Source organism: Schistocerca americana, chromosome 9 (assembly GCF_021461395.2).
Source record: "Schistocerca americana isolate TAMUIC-IGC-003095 chromosome 9, iqSchAmer2.1, whole genome shotgun sequence".
NCBI classification, from domain to species: domain Eukaryota; kingdom Metazoa; phylum Arthropoda; class Insecta; order Orthoptera; family Acrididae; genus Schistocerca; species Schistocerca americana.
The window spans coordinates 79,088,494-79,104,102 of record NC_060127.1 but is presented as its reverse complement, the minus strand read 5'-3'; the positions used below and the strand labels follow the sequence as shown (position 1 = coordinate 79,104,102).

Here is a 15,609-nt window from a genome sequence, read left to right as displayed (position 1 = left end):
AATGGACGTGTAGAACAGCTGGTAGAAACTTCTGTTCCTTACATTTAACGTACATTTTATTTCCAAGCAGGATGTAAACTCTGGAGGTAAACATTTACTTCGAGTGTCTGCGAGAACATCTGCTGCCAGTTAATGTTATCTTTGATTCCATGTTTCAGTCAGGAGCTTTTCATTTAGAAGACGATTTTTTTTTTCCAACGGAAAAACGTTTTCGACGAAGTACTTCAATAACGATTATTATTTTTGTACAACGTCCAGTGAACATTTTATTTTTCCATTTGCGAACCAAGAAACGTCCCAGGCTTTAAACTCTTATGAAGAACTGTCATTTCGACCATCTGCCGCCCATTGTGTTTGTCCTAAGTTCTGTTACTTTCCTTTGAGAAGAACAGTACGTCAAGATATTCGTACATAAAATTGCCTTACGGAGAAATTCTTGCTACACACCATGATGGTTTCTGTTCTCAAAACGAAAGGCTCTGAGGGGAGAAGGGAGTCGCTAAAGAAATAAAAAACATTAAAAAATTATAAATTGTAATATAGCCAAAGATGACAATGAAAGTTTTGTGTAAATGAAGAAGTGTGAGAATCAGTTGTAAATACAACACAAATCTAGTGTCTTACTGGAAAAGATGACAAATATGAAGATGGTATCTCTTCTTTCAGACATGTCCGAAAGCATATCATCTTCATATAGCTAAGGCTAACCGGCCATTGACCTTTTTCTTGTGTGCTGGATGCACACGCATTGACCGAACTCTTACGGGACTCGGTAAGATTGTCTGAGTGTATTGGGCAGGGGCACTACGAATGTGTGTGGACATTAAGTTGTGAATGTGGGTCTCACGGGGAGCGTGCAAGGGATAAGTCCCTGCAGTCGCACTATCCTCTGTGCCCTCGGTGGCTCAGATGGTTAGAGCGTCTGCCATGTAAGCACGAGATCCCGGGTTCGAGTTCCGGTCGGGGTACTCATTTTCAACTGTCCCCGTTGATGTATGTCAACGCCTGTCGACAGCTTAGGGTCTTGATTCAATTATCATATCATTCACAGATGACAAAGGAAGTACTGCATTTGATCATCTTGGGCGCGTCTTTCGAAATAGGAAAAGTGTTGCTAGCGGCTATACTGACGGTTCTGTTTCTACCACGCGCCTACACAACACTTGCAATGTGCCTACGTCAACTTGAAAGCCCCTACAGAAGCGGAAAACTTTATAATAATGAAATAAAGACAAATATTGGCATACGATGGCCTAACAAATCTTTAAATACTTAAACAGCAGTGGTTCCCAACATCGGGATAATTTCTCTTTGACGGGTAAAATGAAATTTTCTGAAGAGTAAAATCAAAAGGGTCCGATTGTGTTCAGGTCACGAAATTAAACTACACTCCTGGAAATTGAAATAAGAACACCGTGAATTCATTGTCCCAGGAAGGGGAAACTTTATTGACACATTCCTGGGGTCAGATACATCACATGATCACACTGACAGAACCACAGGCACATAGACACAGGCAACAGAGCATGCACAATGTCGGCACTAGTACAGTGTATATCCACCTTTCGCAGCAATGCAGGCTGCTATTCTCCCATGGAGACGATCGTAGAGATGCTGGATGTAGTCCTGTGGAACGGCTTGCCATGCCATTTCCACCTGGCGCCTCAGTTGGACCAGCGTTCGTGCTGGACGTGCAGACCGCGTGAGACGACGCTTCATCCAGTCCCAAACATGCTCAATGGGGGACAGATCCGGAGATCTTGCTGGCCAGGGTAGTTGACTTACACCTTCTGGAGCACGTTGGGTGGCACGGGATACATGCGGACGTGCATTGTCCTGTTGGTACAGCAAGTTCCCTTGCCGGTCTAGGAATGGTAGAACGATGGGTTCGATGACGGTTTGGATGTACCGTGCACTGTTCAGTGTCCCCTCGACGATCACCAGTGGTGTACGGCCAGTGTAGGAGATCGCTCCCCACACCATGATGCCGGGTGTTGGCCCTGTGTGCCTCGGTCGTATGCAGTCCTGATTGTGGCGCTCACCTGCACGGCACCAAACACGCATACGACCATCATTGGCACCAAGGCAGAAGCGACTCTCATCGCTGAAGACGACACGTCTCCATTCGTCCCTCCATTCACGCCTGTCGCGACACCACTGGAGGCGGGCTGCACGATGTTGGGGCGTGAGCGGAAGACGGCCTAACGGTGTGCGGAACCGTAGCCCAGCTTCTTGGAGACGGTTGCGAATGGTCCTCGCCGATACCCCAGGAGCAACAGTGTCCCTAATTTGCTGGGAAGTGGCGGTGCGGTCCCCTACGGCACTGCGTAGGATCCTACGGTCTTGGCGTGCATCCGTGCGTCGCTGCGGTCCGGTCCCAGGTCGACGGGCACGTGCACCTTCCGCCGACCACTGGCGACAACATCGATGTACTGTGGAGACCTCACGCCCCACGTGTTGAGCAATTCGGCGGTACGTCCACCCGGCCTCCCGCATGCCCACTATACGCCCTCGCTCAAAGTCCGTCAACTGCACATACGGTTCACGTCCACGCTGTCGCGGCATGCTACCAGTGTTAAAGACTGCGATGGAGCTCCGTATGCCACGGCAAACTGGCTGACACTGACGGCGGCGGTGCACAAATGCTGCGCAGCTAGCGCCATTCGACGGCCAACACCGCGGTTCCTGGTGTGTCCGCTGTGCCGTGCGTGTGATCATTGCTTGTACAGCCCTCTCGCAGTGTCCGGAGCAAGTATGGTGGGTCTGACACACCGGTGTCAATGTGTTCTTTTTTCCATTTCCAGGAGTGTATTTTTAAAAGATAATTACTATCAGCACTTTTCATAACATTGTAGTACTGACTACACAAGTCACCAGTAATTTTATATAATACAGTGGCGCAATGCGGTGGAGGCTACAGACTATTAAACTAATATATGAACAAGATCTTCCTCATACAGGCCACCAACTACACACATACTATGTACTTTGTACCATCCGTCGATGACAATAAAACTGAGGCATATATGCTTGTACAGAACATGAAAATATCGAGTTATAGGTAGTTCCCGCAGTGGATCAGAAATTGATTCATCTTTCATTTCGCAACAGATAAATGAAGTAACCGATAGCACAACACAACAGTAACTACACATAGTAACTCTTGTGGACTGGCAAGACAGCCAATCCACTATAACAGGTAGCCGAAAGGCACGCGTTTAAGCTCACGCAGGCTGGCGTGAGGTCTGGAAAATGACAAGGAATTGAGACTAGCAAAAAAGGTACGTAGCTTCTGGAATACTTAACTTTAATCCATAATTGGTGAACATCGCTCTTGACGGTACATGTTTTACAGCATCAATAGTAACTGGTAATGGCGCCTTGCTAGGTCGTAGCAAATGACGTAGCTGAAGGCTATGCTAAATATCGTCTTGGCAAATGAGAGCGTAATTTGTCAATGAACCATGGCTAGCAAAGTCGGCTGCCTAACTGGCACGAGTGCTAGGAAGTCTCTCTAGACCTGCCGTGTGGCGGCGCTCTGTCTGCAATCACTGATAGTGGCGACACGCGGGTCCGACGTATACTAACGGACCGCGGCCGATTTAAAGGCTACCACCTAGCAAGTGTTGTGTCTGGCGGTGACACCACAGTAACTACACTATGTGATTAAAAGTATCCGGACACCTGGCTGAAAATGACTTACAAGTTCGTGGCGCCCTCCATCGGCAATGCTGGAATTCAGTATGGTGTTGGCCTACCTTTAGTCTTGATGACATCTTCCATTCTCTCATGCATACTTTTAGTCAGGTGCTGGAAGGTTTCTTGAGGAATGGCAGCCCATTCATCACGGAGTGCTGCACTGAGGAGAGGTATCGATGCCGGTCGCTGAGGCCTGGCACGAAGTCGGCGTTCCAAAACATCCCAAAGGTGTTCTATAGGATTCAGGTCAGGACTCTCTGCACGCCAGTCCATTATGGGGGTGTTACTGTCGTGTAACCACCCCGCCACAGGCCGTGCATTATGACCAGGTGCTCGTTCGCATTGAAAGATGCAATCGCCGGCCCCGAATAGCTCTTCAACAGTGGGAAGCAAGAAGGTGTTCAAAACATCAATGTAGGCCTGTGCTGTTATAGTGCCACGCAAAACAACAAGGGGTGCAAGTCCCCTCCATAAAAAACACGACCGCACCATAACACCAGCACCTCCGAATTTTACTGTTGGCACTACACACACTGGCAGATGACGTTCACCAGGCATTCGCCATACCCACGCCCTGCCATCGGATCGCCACATTGTGTACCGTGATTCATCACTCCTCACAACGTTTCTCCACTCTTCAATCGTCCATTGTTTATGCTCCTTACACTAAGCGAGGCGTCGTTTGGTATTTACCGGCATGATTTGTGGCTTATGAGCAGCCGCTCGACCATGAAATCCAATTTTTCTCACCTCCTACCTAACTGTCATAGTACTTGCAGTGGATCCTGATGCAGTTTGAAATTCCTGTGTGACGTTCTGGATAGATGTCTGCCTATTACAAATTACGACCCTCTTCAACTGTCGGCGGTCGCTGTCAGTCAACAGACGAGGTCGGCCTGTATGCTTTTGTGCTGTACATGACTGCTTCACCTTTCCACTTCACTATCACATCGGAAACAGTGGACCTAGGGATATTTAGGAGTTTGAAAATCTCGCGTACAGACGTATGACACAAGTGACATCTTATCACCTGACCACGCTCAATATCCGAGAGTTCCGCGGAGAACCCCATTCTGCTCTCTCACGATGTCTAATGACTACTGAGGTCGCTGATATGGAGTACCTCGCAGTAGGCGGCAGCACAATGCACCTTATATGAAAAACGTATGTTTTTGTGTGTGTCCGGATACTTTTTATCAAATAGTGTATGTAACGGCTATTAAATTTCTGTGGGGCTCACACAGTATTTTTGTTATTATTGTTACTGTTACTGTTGTTATTACCGGTGGCAATGATTAGGCACGAAGCATTGGCAGCCTGAAGTCTTCAAATTTCTGCCACTTCAGGAGTAAGGACTCCAGCAGTCAAGTGATTTAGAAACAGCATGTGCAGTGTACACATTTTAACCTGGTTAATTTTACTTACAAGGGAACCTCCCCATCGCACCCCCCTCAGATTTAGTTATAAGTTGGCACAGGGATAGGCCTTGAAAAACTGAACACAGATCAATCGAGAAAACAGGAAGAAGTTGTGTGAAACTATGAAAAAAATAAGCAAAATATACAAACTGAGTAGTCCATGCGCAAGGCACGCAACATCAAGGAGAATATGAGCTTACGAGCGCCGTGGTCCCGTGGTTAGCGTGAGCAGCTCCGGAACGAGAGGTCCTTGTTTCAAGTCTTCTCTCGAGTGAAAAGTTTAATTTTTTGTTTACAGGCAATTATCAAAGTTCAGGCACTCACACATAATCAACTTCGCTCTCCAAAATTCCAGGACGTGTTCAGATTTGCTTGGACATATGCCGGATTTAACGGTCTACACACGGAAACATTTGAAAACGTAAAAAACATGTTTTGACAGAGCACAGGGAAAACTGTGCGACTGTGAAACTGTTGCATTCATTTGTTGCAGTTTATGTGACAAACTCTTATGTTTTCATCACTTTTTGGGAGTGATTATCACATCCACAAGGAAACCTAAATCGGGCAAGGTAGAAGAATCTTTTTACCCATTCGCCAGGTGTGCAAGTTAGGTGGGTCGACAACATATTCCTGTCATGTGACGCGCATGCCGTCACCAGTGTCGTATAGAATATATCAGACGTGTTTTCCTGTGGAGGAATCGGTTGACCTATGACCTTGCGATCAAATGTTTTCGGTTCCTACGGGAGAGGCACGTCCTTTCGTCTACTAATGGCACGGTTTTGCGGTGGGTCGCAAAACACAGACAGTAAACTTATTACAGGCACTCCAATGAATGAACGGACAGATCGTAACTTTGCGAAAATAAAGAAAGTAAAATTTTCACTCCAGGGAAGAGCTGAACCAAGGACCTCTCATTCCGCAGCTGCTCACTTAAACCACGGGACCACGGCACCCTTCGGCTCACATCGTCGTTGATGTTACATATCTTGCCCATGGACTACTCAGTTTGTATATTTTGCTTATTTTTTCATAGTTCCACACAACTTCTTCCTGTTTTCTTGATTGATCTGTGTTCAGTTTTTCAAGGCCTATCCACTGTGCAACTTATAACTAAATCTGAGGGGGGTGCGATGGGGAGGTTGCCTTGTTAGGATGCAGCGTCGGGACAAAGCAGGTGTCATTAGCGAGATGAGCGCTGCGGAGGAAGCACTTTTTGTAACAAGTGTCTACCCTTCAGTGCGGATAGTTAGCTTTCTTTTCTCAGAAGATGTTGTAGGTAGCACTTGCGATGCACTGACAATACATCATTCTGTAAAGAAAAGAAGTTGCTAGAGGTAGGGAATGTCGTCTCATTGACTCATTATTTCATGGTTTAATAAAGCACGAATACAAACTAAATGTCATTTATTTTTCATTATTTTAAAAATAAAAATGTTAAGAGTAAATGCTTTTTCGTTCTTAAGTTAGGCGCTAATGTTCATGATGGAGGTGCATGGGGGGGGGGGGGGGGGCTAGTTCGTATCTGATTACGCTAAGGGGTAATGGTAGTTTGGGAACCACTGTTGTAGAGGTATCGCTGAAGAGAACACTTCGTAATATATAGAGAAAAGATAGGTATAACATTCACAGCCAGTCACGTGACACATTCTTTTCTACCCAGACGTAGTGATTAAGAGGCGTTTTCATGTGGAAATATGTATATTGTCTTCTCTCCAGCAACCCCTCTCCACTGGATCCGCCGTTAATGCCATTTACATCGTCCTTCTTCTTATGACTGTCCTCTACATTGATTTTCCCCACTCTATCTGCAACTTCTTTTAAGTTTTCCGCCATTCCCTTTACTTTCTAGATCTGAAAGCAAAAATCAATAGCTATTAATATTTGAGACAATACCTGTCAGACCTCATTTTGGAGCTGAAGCAACTACAAAGTTCTGTACGAACAGTTAATCCAGTTGCCGGCCGCGGTGGCCGTGTGGTTCTGGCGCTGCAGCCCGGAACCGCGGGACTGCTACGGTCGCAGGTTCGAATCCTGCCTCGGGCATGGGTGTGTGTGATGTCCTTAGGTTAGTTAGGTTTAAGTAGTTCTAAGTTCTAGGGGACTTATGATCTAATATGTTGAGTCCCATAGTGCTCAGAGCCATTTGACCCATTAGTTAATCCTTTTTCGTCGTTCGTCACACTATTCCCGTTCCAACAACTTTATTTGGCAAAATGGAAGTGCTTTTAAAACTGCTTATTCTAAGCCATAAATCATGGTCATGGCATGTTGGAAGGCAGGGCTTGTCGATATTGGGCCACAGACGTTTTTCTTTTGTGTACTCTGGCCACGCTGAATAGGTACTGGAGATTTCTACACCTTGTTTTCGGCAAGTAATGCCTTTATATGTAAGTGACTCGCTGTCGTGCGACCTTCGAGCAGAACCGACGACGATCACATCGACAATGCATTTCTCAGCTGTGCTGGTTGCTACAGGTACGTGTCTCGCTCCGCACGCTCTCCTCTGCTCATGGAACGATAAAAAGTGAATAGATTTTTGCTGTATACTTTACGAGTGACAACAATTTTGATTCCATATATTATTTTGGAATTATAACTCAAAATGTATTACACAGTAAACGTTTCACTTCTGTTTCACTGCGTGATGGCCCGTGCCTGCGTCTGGTCTCAAAAAAAAAGTATTCACGTCAAAAAGACTGTAAGTAGGCTGTTTCGGTTTGTTTATTGGTAACGCCACGTAGCGCTCTGTATGAAAATCACTGGCTGTGCTGTGTGCAGTCTGTGCCTCGTTTGCATTGTTCGAATATTTGCTATTGTAGTGTGGGGCAGTTGGATGTGAACAGCGCGTAGCGTTGCACAGTTGGAGGTGAGCCGCCAGCAGTGGTGGATGTGGAGAGAGAGATGGCAGAGTTTTGAGAGCGGATGATCTGGACGTGTGTCCATCAGAGACAGTACATTTGTAGGACTGGGTGTCAGGAACTGATATATATATATATATATATATATATATATATATATATATATATATATATAATGACTTTTGAACACTATTAAGGTAAATACATTGTTTGTTCTCTATCATAATCTTTCATTTGCTAACTATGCCTATCAGTAGTTAGTGCCTTCAGTATTTAGAATCTTTTATTTAGCTGGCAATATGGGCGCTCGCTGTATTGCAGTAGTTCGAGTAACGAAGATTTTTGTGGGGTAAGTGATTCATGAAAGGTATAGGTTATTGTTAGTCAGGGCCATTCTTTTGTAGGGATTATTGAAAGTAAGATTGCGTTGCGCTAAAATTATTGTGTGTCAGTTTAAGCACAGTCATTTATAATTTTTCTAAGGGGACGTTTCAAAAGACGTGTGAGTAAGTGTGATACGTGAAAATAAGAGGTCATAGATGAGTGACATTGTCTAAAAAGTTGACTACGTCCGAAAAGGCAAGGACGGGGTTGGCTCAGAGGGGGGATTTAGAAGAGGGTCGCAGGGGGGAGAGGGGGGGGGGGGTTGAAAATTAAGCGCACGCAAGTCCTTGACCCAACCTTTCTAAATAAATACTAATTCCCGAGTACTAATTTTCCAGTTTTCTAAAAATAAACTTATGTTGCTGAATATATACGTTACTGGACTGAATGCTCGCTAGCGTCAAATAGATTTTTTTTGCTTGTAGATCAGCAAGACATCACACTTTCGTGATTCATCGGCTTATTAGGAAAAATATTGTGGACAGTATAATATTTTCAGTAAGTTTTGGAATTACTCTTAAAAATATATTATGCCCCTCATCCACAACTCCACTTAACGTTTTTAAAAAACAACGTAATTTCGAAGTTAATGTATCCGGCGGTAAAGAAAAATAGAAACTTTCTGTTGACTCTGAAGTGAATGTCATTGCTTCTGTTCCACCACAGACTTTCCAACAACTCTCATGGGCTCTCATTGAAGAATGGTAACGAATAGCACAGAGTAATATCCGTGGACATATTATACGGGGCATGCCACGTAGGTTTCAGGCAGTGATAAACGCTCACGGAGGGCATACACATTACTGAAGCTATCAAAATCCAATGAAAAGCGCCCAGGGAGACGGGATGAACGGTTGTTTCCACCTTGTTTTCAACCGCTGTCGGACATTTCAGTTATTCTTATGTAAATGACTCAGGGTGTAACGATGTTTCGCCGTGTACTAAATTTGTGAAAGATAAAGGTATATAATGGAGAATGGCACTCGCCCAAAGTCGTGATTCCCAGATTCTTTTGAGCAACGTAAAAAGGACGAATTCCAATACGGCGTCTCTCAAGTTCCGAATGATCACGAAAGTGGACAGACAGCCCCTGCCATGTTCGACACAGTGTATGACGACGTGGCCAATGATAAAACACAGGACTAAGCGGACATCAGAGTGACGTCAGCATTGTAGTGTTAACTGTCGGCCAACACCAAGGAGCTTAGATACTCCCTTCTACTCAGCAATGGTAGCGCCGTCTCCCCTTATTTCAACCCACTTGGCCGACACAAACTCTTGCTTTGTCAAAGATTTCGTCCAACTTCTTTGACCCAACTACTTCACTGGAGCTATTACACAATTGTAAAATTTTTCGTCAGTGCTTTTTGGGGAATGGAAACCGAACCGTTAACAACGCATATGTTCGTGGTGAGTGCACTGCTTGAAAAGAAACAGAAACAATAGCGCGTGAAACCGCGGATAGCGAGAGTAGGAGAACGAAGTGTTCGCCAGAATTAGCTATATCAGCTGCAGCGCGAGGACATAAAGAACAATGAACATTATTTGAGAATAGGCGAACAGACATTTCAGCCTGCCCTCGTGAAAGTGGTCTCTCATACTTTCATACACGACATTCATTTACGAAATGCCATTTCTTGATTTCATTCATCATAATCGACACTTTTGAAAACCTGCAACTGTATCAGTCACGTTTTAAATAATGAAACACTCCACTAGATACTCATTCTTTCATGCTTAATATGACGCATTTCGGGAGTTCATTCCCATTATGATAAAGAAATATCAACATAGGTATTCAATGTCATATTTGTATCTGTGTTGTTCACTCTATCTTGCTCTTTCGTTACGTCATTATGGTCAACTGCAGTCGGACAGATTTCCGAAACACCACAAAAAATACCTGTGTAAATATTTGTACTTGATCATGAGAATTAATTGTCGGAAAGAAGTGTGTAAATCGTCACAAAATACGTAACTGATGCAGTGTTTCATTTTTAAATCATGAATGCCATTCCTGGTAATGATGGTCTCATGACAAATTTAATGCTTTTAGCGACAGGAAAGAGATATTCCAACTTTCCATACATTAATCGAATCCCACAATGTACCATTTTACTTATCACTCCAGAAACCAATATACACTGAAGCGCCAAAGAACTGGTCTCGGCATACGTATTCAAATACAGAGATACTTAAACAGACAGAATACGGCGATGCGGTCGGCAACGCCTATATAAGACAGAATAGTTTTGCCGCAGTTGTTAGATCGGTTACTGCTGCTACGATGGCCGGTTATCAAGATTTAAGTCAGTCTGAAAGTGGTGTTATAGTCTCCGAGGTAGCGATGAACTGGGGATTTTCCCGTACGACCATTTCACGAATGTACTGTTAATGTCAAGAATCCGCTAAAACATCAAATGTCCGACATCGCGGCGGCTGGAAAAATATCCTGCAAGGACGGGACCCATGACGACTGAAGAGAATCCTCCAAGGTGACAGAAGTGCAACCCTTTCGCAAATTGCCGGCCGCGGTGGCCGAGCGGTTCTAGGCGCTTCAGTCCGGAACCGCGCGACTGCTACGGTCGAATCCTGCTTCGGGCATGGAAGTGTGTGATGTCCTTAAGTTAGTTAGGTTAAAGTAGTTCTAAGTTCTAGGGGCCTGATGACCTCAGATGTTCAGTCCCATAGTGCTCAGAGTCATTTGAACCTTCCGCAAATTGCTGCAGATTTCACCGCTGGGCCATCAACAAGCGTCAGCGTGCCAACCATTCTACGAAACGTCATCGATATGGGCATTCGGAGCCGGAGGCTCACTTGTGTACCCTTCACGACTGAACGACACAGAGCTTTACACCTCGCCTGGACCCGTCAACACCGACATAGGACTCTTGATGACTGGAAACATGTTGTCTGGTCGGACGAGTGTAGTTTCAAATTGTATCGAGCAGATGGACGTGTACGATTATGGAAACAACCCTACGAATTCATGGACCCTGCATATGACCAGGACTATTCAAGTAGGTGGAGGCTCTGTAACGGTGTGGGGCGTGTGCATTTGGAGTGATATGGGACCCCTGATACGTCTAGATACACCGCTAACTGGTGAAACGTACGTAATCATCCTGTCTGATCACCTGCATCCATTCATGTTCATTGTGCATTCCGACGAACTTGGGCAATTCCAGCAGGACAATTCGACACCCCACACGTCCAGAATTGCTACTGAGTGACTCCAGAAACACTCTTCTGAGTTTAAACACTTCTGCTGGCCACCAACCTCACTTGACATTAACATAATTGAGCATACCTGGAATGCTTTGCAACGTTCTGTTCAGAAGAGATCTCCACCCCCTCACACTCTTACGCATTTATGGACAGCCCTGCAGAATTCATGGTGTCATTTCCCTCCAGCACTGCTTCAGGCATTAGTCGCCGCGCGGTTTGAGGCGCCATGTCACGGATTGCGCGGCCCCTCCCGCCGGAGGTTCGAGTCCGTCCTCGGACAAGGTTCAAAAATGGTTCAAATGGCTCTGAGCACTATGGGACTTAACTTCTAAGGTCATCAGTCCCCTAGAATTTAGAACTACTTAAACCTAACTAACCTAAGGACAGCACACACATCCATGCCCGAGGCAGGATTCGAACCTGCGACCGTAACGGCCGCGCGGTTCCAGACTGTAGCGCCTTTAACCGCTTGGCCACCACGGCCGGCCCTCGGACAAGGGTGTGTGTGTGTGTGTGTGTTATTGTTAGCATAAGATAGTTTTCAGTAGTGTGTAAGTCTAGGGACAGATGACCTCAGCAGTTCGGTCCATTAGGAATTCACACATATTGGAACATTTCTTTTTAACATTAGTCGACTCCATGGCACGTCGTGTAGTGGGGGCTCTACACGGTATTAGGCAGGTGTATCAGTTTCTTTGGCTGTTCAGTATACGTAAGCTTAACATCATCCACAGTGCAGCAACTTCGAATTCAGCTGATTGTTGCAGCTATTAGTTTCCAAGACTGCAACCGCTTATTACGGGTTTTGTAGTCAGCGTGCTTCGTGGAATGAAGAATTTTGTATTAGAGTGGTCGTAGCCACGCACCAAATACACTTCGGTATTTTATAGCTTAAATGCACAAAACCAAGCGAAGTGACATCTGAACAATGGCCTCTAACTTTTATCAAAGATCGTTGTAAAACTTCCCTATTACACGGCCAATGATTTGATAAAAGGGTTTTGACACTAAGATATACGTAGATGGAGGTAAAAAAAAAAAAGAAGACAAGTTGTCATGACGTCACAAACTTGAAGCCGACCCAAGTGAAGGTCTGCCATGTTAGCTACCCCAAAATATTCGCTTCTGGTGGTTTGATTCCATGTAGTGGTGAAGTGTTTTGATAAAAAATGCCGGCTTGCGTCGCTTACGGGTGTACTAATTGTCCTGGTCGTAGTCTAAAGTTTAAACAAATCACATTTCATTCGTAAGTGGACTTATTTAAGCGCTATTTTCTTGTATATACTTGAAATTTTGGTGCACTGTATGGTTTTATTTCTGTGATTTGACTTTAGATTTCCTATCAGCCCAAGTAACTGAAAAGTCCTGGCAAGAAATATCCTGGAAATGGGGACTAATGTTTTAAAATGCAATAATTTAATATAAAAATGATGTAACTACATGTAGTTAATTAAATTTTCAGTAAAATGTTACAGTGGTTAAATTATAAATACTTAGAGGGTTACATATTTGTTAAAACAAAGTTCCCTATCTAAGACCACGCTTAGATCATTACATTAATCACTGTGTTTTTGTGCTACCCTGTAAATTGCTGTTATTTGCCACACTGAATGCGATTTGGTGGGTACAATTTAAAAAGAAAGCAGATGTGGAAATTACGATGGGCCTGACAATCTTAAATTCCGTTCTTTTCCTTCGTAATTTAATGTATCCTTCACTTTGTTGACATGACAGCTGGCTTGTTTATATCATCCCTGCATACATCTGTGGGACACTAAAGGATATAAGGTAAGTTTATTGCAAACGTGAACATTCAAAATTTGAATTTGACTTGAAAATGCAACGAATACAAATCGGTGCCTCTAAACTATCAATCACTGGTTTTGGAGTTTTGGCTTTATCAATTATCGACACAAACACAATGAAAGTGAATAGAAATGGATTACAAAAGCACGCTTTTCATAGCACATACGTCTGTTCTCGGTTATTCGAAGTGTATAAACAAAAAGGTGTTACAGTACTGAGGCCAGAAGCATCATATTTTCGTGTCGTATTACTGTATCGAATACGCATTTAAGACCAGAAAAACGTCTGAAATTGCGTGCCTTATGCTGTGTTGTTCACTAAAACAGTGTAACATTTACTATGTAAAACAAATATCACGTGCACAAGACAGAAATAACGAACAAGAATCAATTGTAAACGCCCGTCTACTAATGTTTTGGGGGATCCAAGATGGCGGCAGGCCCTACCCACTGGCTTCAAAAGAACGTACAGCGTTAAGTCTGTAGCGCCATCTCCCCTTATTCTACCTCCATGCATACGTATCTCTGTGGGCTTCGACATGTATTTATCGTTGGCCTGACGTCACACTGCCGCGCGCTTAGGCCTGTATGTATCGTAGGTAGGGTGACCAGACGTCCGGATTAATCCGGATATGTCCTTTTTAGCTCTCTGTCCGGGGTTCGGGCGGATTTTTACAGTGTCCGGCTTTTTGCCAAAGTTGAGCATAGTACAGTTAAATCTACAATTCGTCCCGTTCTATTGCTCTTTTCTTAAATACTTTTATTGGCACAGCCTTGGTGATAAACACGCACGAAGGCGGTGTTAGTATGTGGCACCAAGATCGTCGATGTCATCGTTGATCGACCTATGAGCGAATGTAAATATCGATTATTTAAAATTTTCGTTTCGTATCTTCGCTTTATATTGGCTTGGCTTCCTGTAGTGCACGTGTGATTTGTGAGTGTAATTTTTAACCTAGTGAGTTACGTAAAATATTTGGCTATGCATAAACGAAAGTGTACATTTTCTGATGTCCTTTCCTGCAAATATCCGGCTTTCAAGAAAGGGAGAAAGGGATTTGAAGCGGAATGTAAGATATGTGGAGCTGGAACGTACGTCTCAGTGGCCATTAAGGGTAAGAAATAACTCGACAGATTAACTGTCATGGTTTTATTTCATTGTTTCATAGTCATTCAATTCATTTGTATTCGGAAGGTTAAAGCGCAGCTTACTTATAGTCAGCTGCTCCTTGACTTGTAGATGTCGGTAGCGGTGCGTCGAATGAAGGGAGGTGAATGGTCTTACGTTTTCCGCTTTGTAAACAATTCCGTGTTGTTGACGTAACAAAACAATTGATGCCACACTGTCACCGCAATCAATGTTTTTAATTTTTTTTGTATTTCTCAGTTAACGACCACCTGACCATACGTAACAACTGAAACGTCCCCTTAGAAAAATTATACATGACTGTGCTTAAACTGACACACAATATTTTTAGCGCAATGCAATCTGACTTCCAATAATCTCTACAAAAGAATGGCCCTGACTAACAATAACCTATACCTTTCACAAATCACTTAGCTCACAAAAATCTTCGTTACTCGAACTGCTGCAATACAGCGAGCGCCAATACTGCCAGCTAAATAAAAGATTCTAACTACTGAAGGCTCTAACTAATGATAGGCATAGTTAGCAAATGAAAGATTTTGATAGAGAACAAACAATGTATTTACCTTAATAGTGTTCAAAAGTCATAATATATATATATCAGTTCATGATATCCAGTCTTACAAATTTACTGTCTCTGTCCAGATCATCCGCTCTCAAAACTCCACCATCTCATTCCCCACATCCACCACTGCTGGTGGCTCACCTCCAACTGCGCAACGCTACGCGCTGTTAACTGCCCAACAATGCAATAGCCAACAACAATGCAAACCAGCCACAGACTGCACACAACACAGCCAGTGATTTTCATACAGAGCGCTACGTGGTGTCACCAACATGAAAACCTAAACAGCTTCTTACACAATTAACTACTAGTTTTATCCTGCCTCGGGCATGGATGTGTGTGTTGTCCTTAGGTTAGTTAGCTTTAAGTAGTTCTAAGTTCTAGGGAATTGATGACCTCAGATGAAAGTCCCATAGTGCTCAGAGCCGTTTGAACCATTTTTTTAACTACTTGTTTTACCCGGGATTCCCGGAGTCACGTGACTTGTCCAGAGCTGACG

General features: G+C 44.0%; 1 protein-coding gene across 4 annotated transcripts in view; it reads right to left on the bottom strand.

The window, feature by feature from the left end:
- Window positions 1–15,609, bottom strand: part of LOC124550910 (interference hedgehog) — a 556,726-nt gene that overhangs the window by 266,936 nt on the left and 274,181 nt on the right. The window lies entirely within an intron of this gene.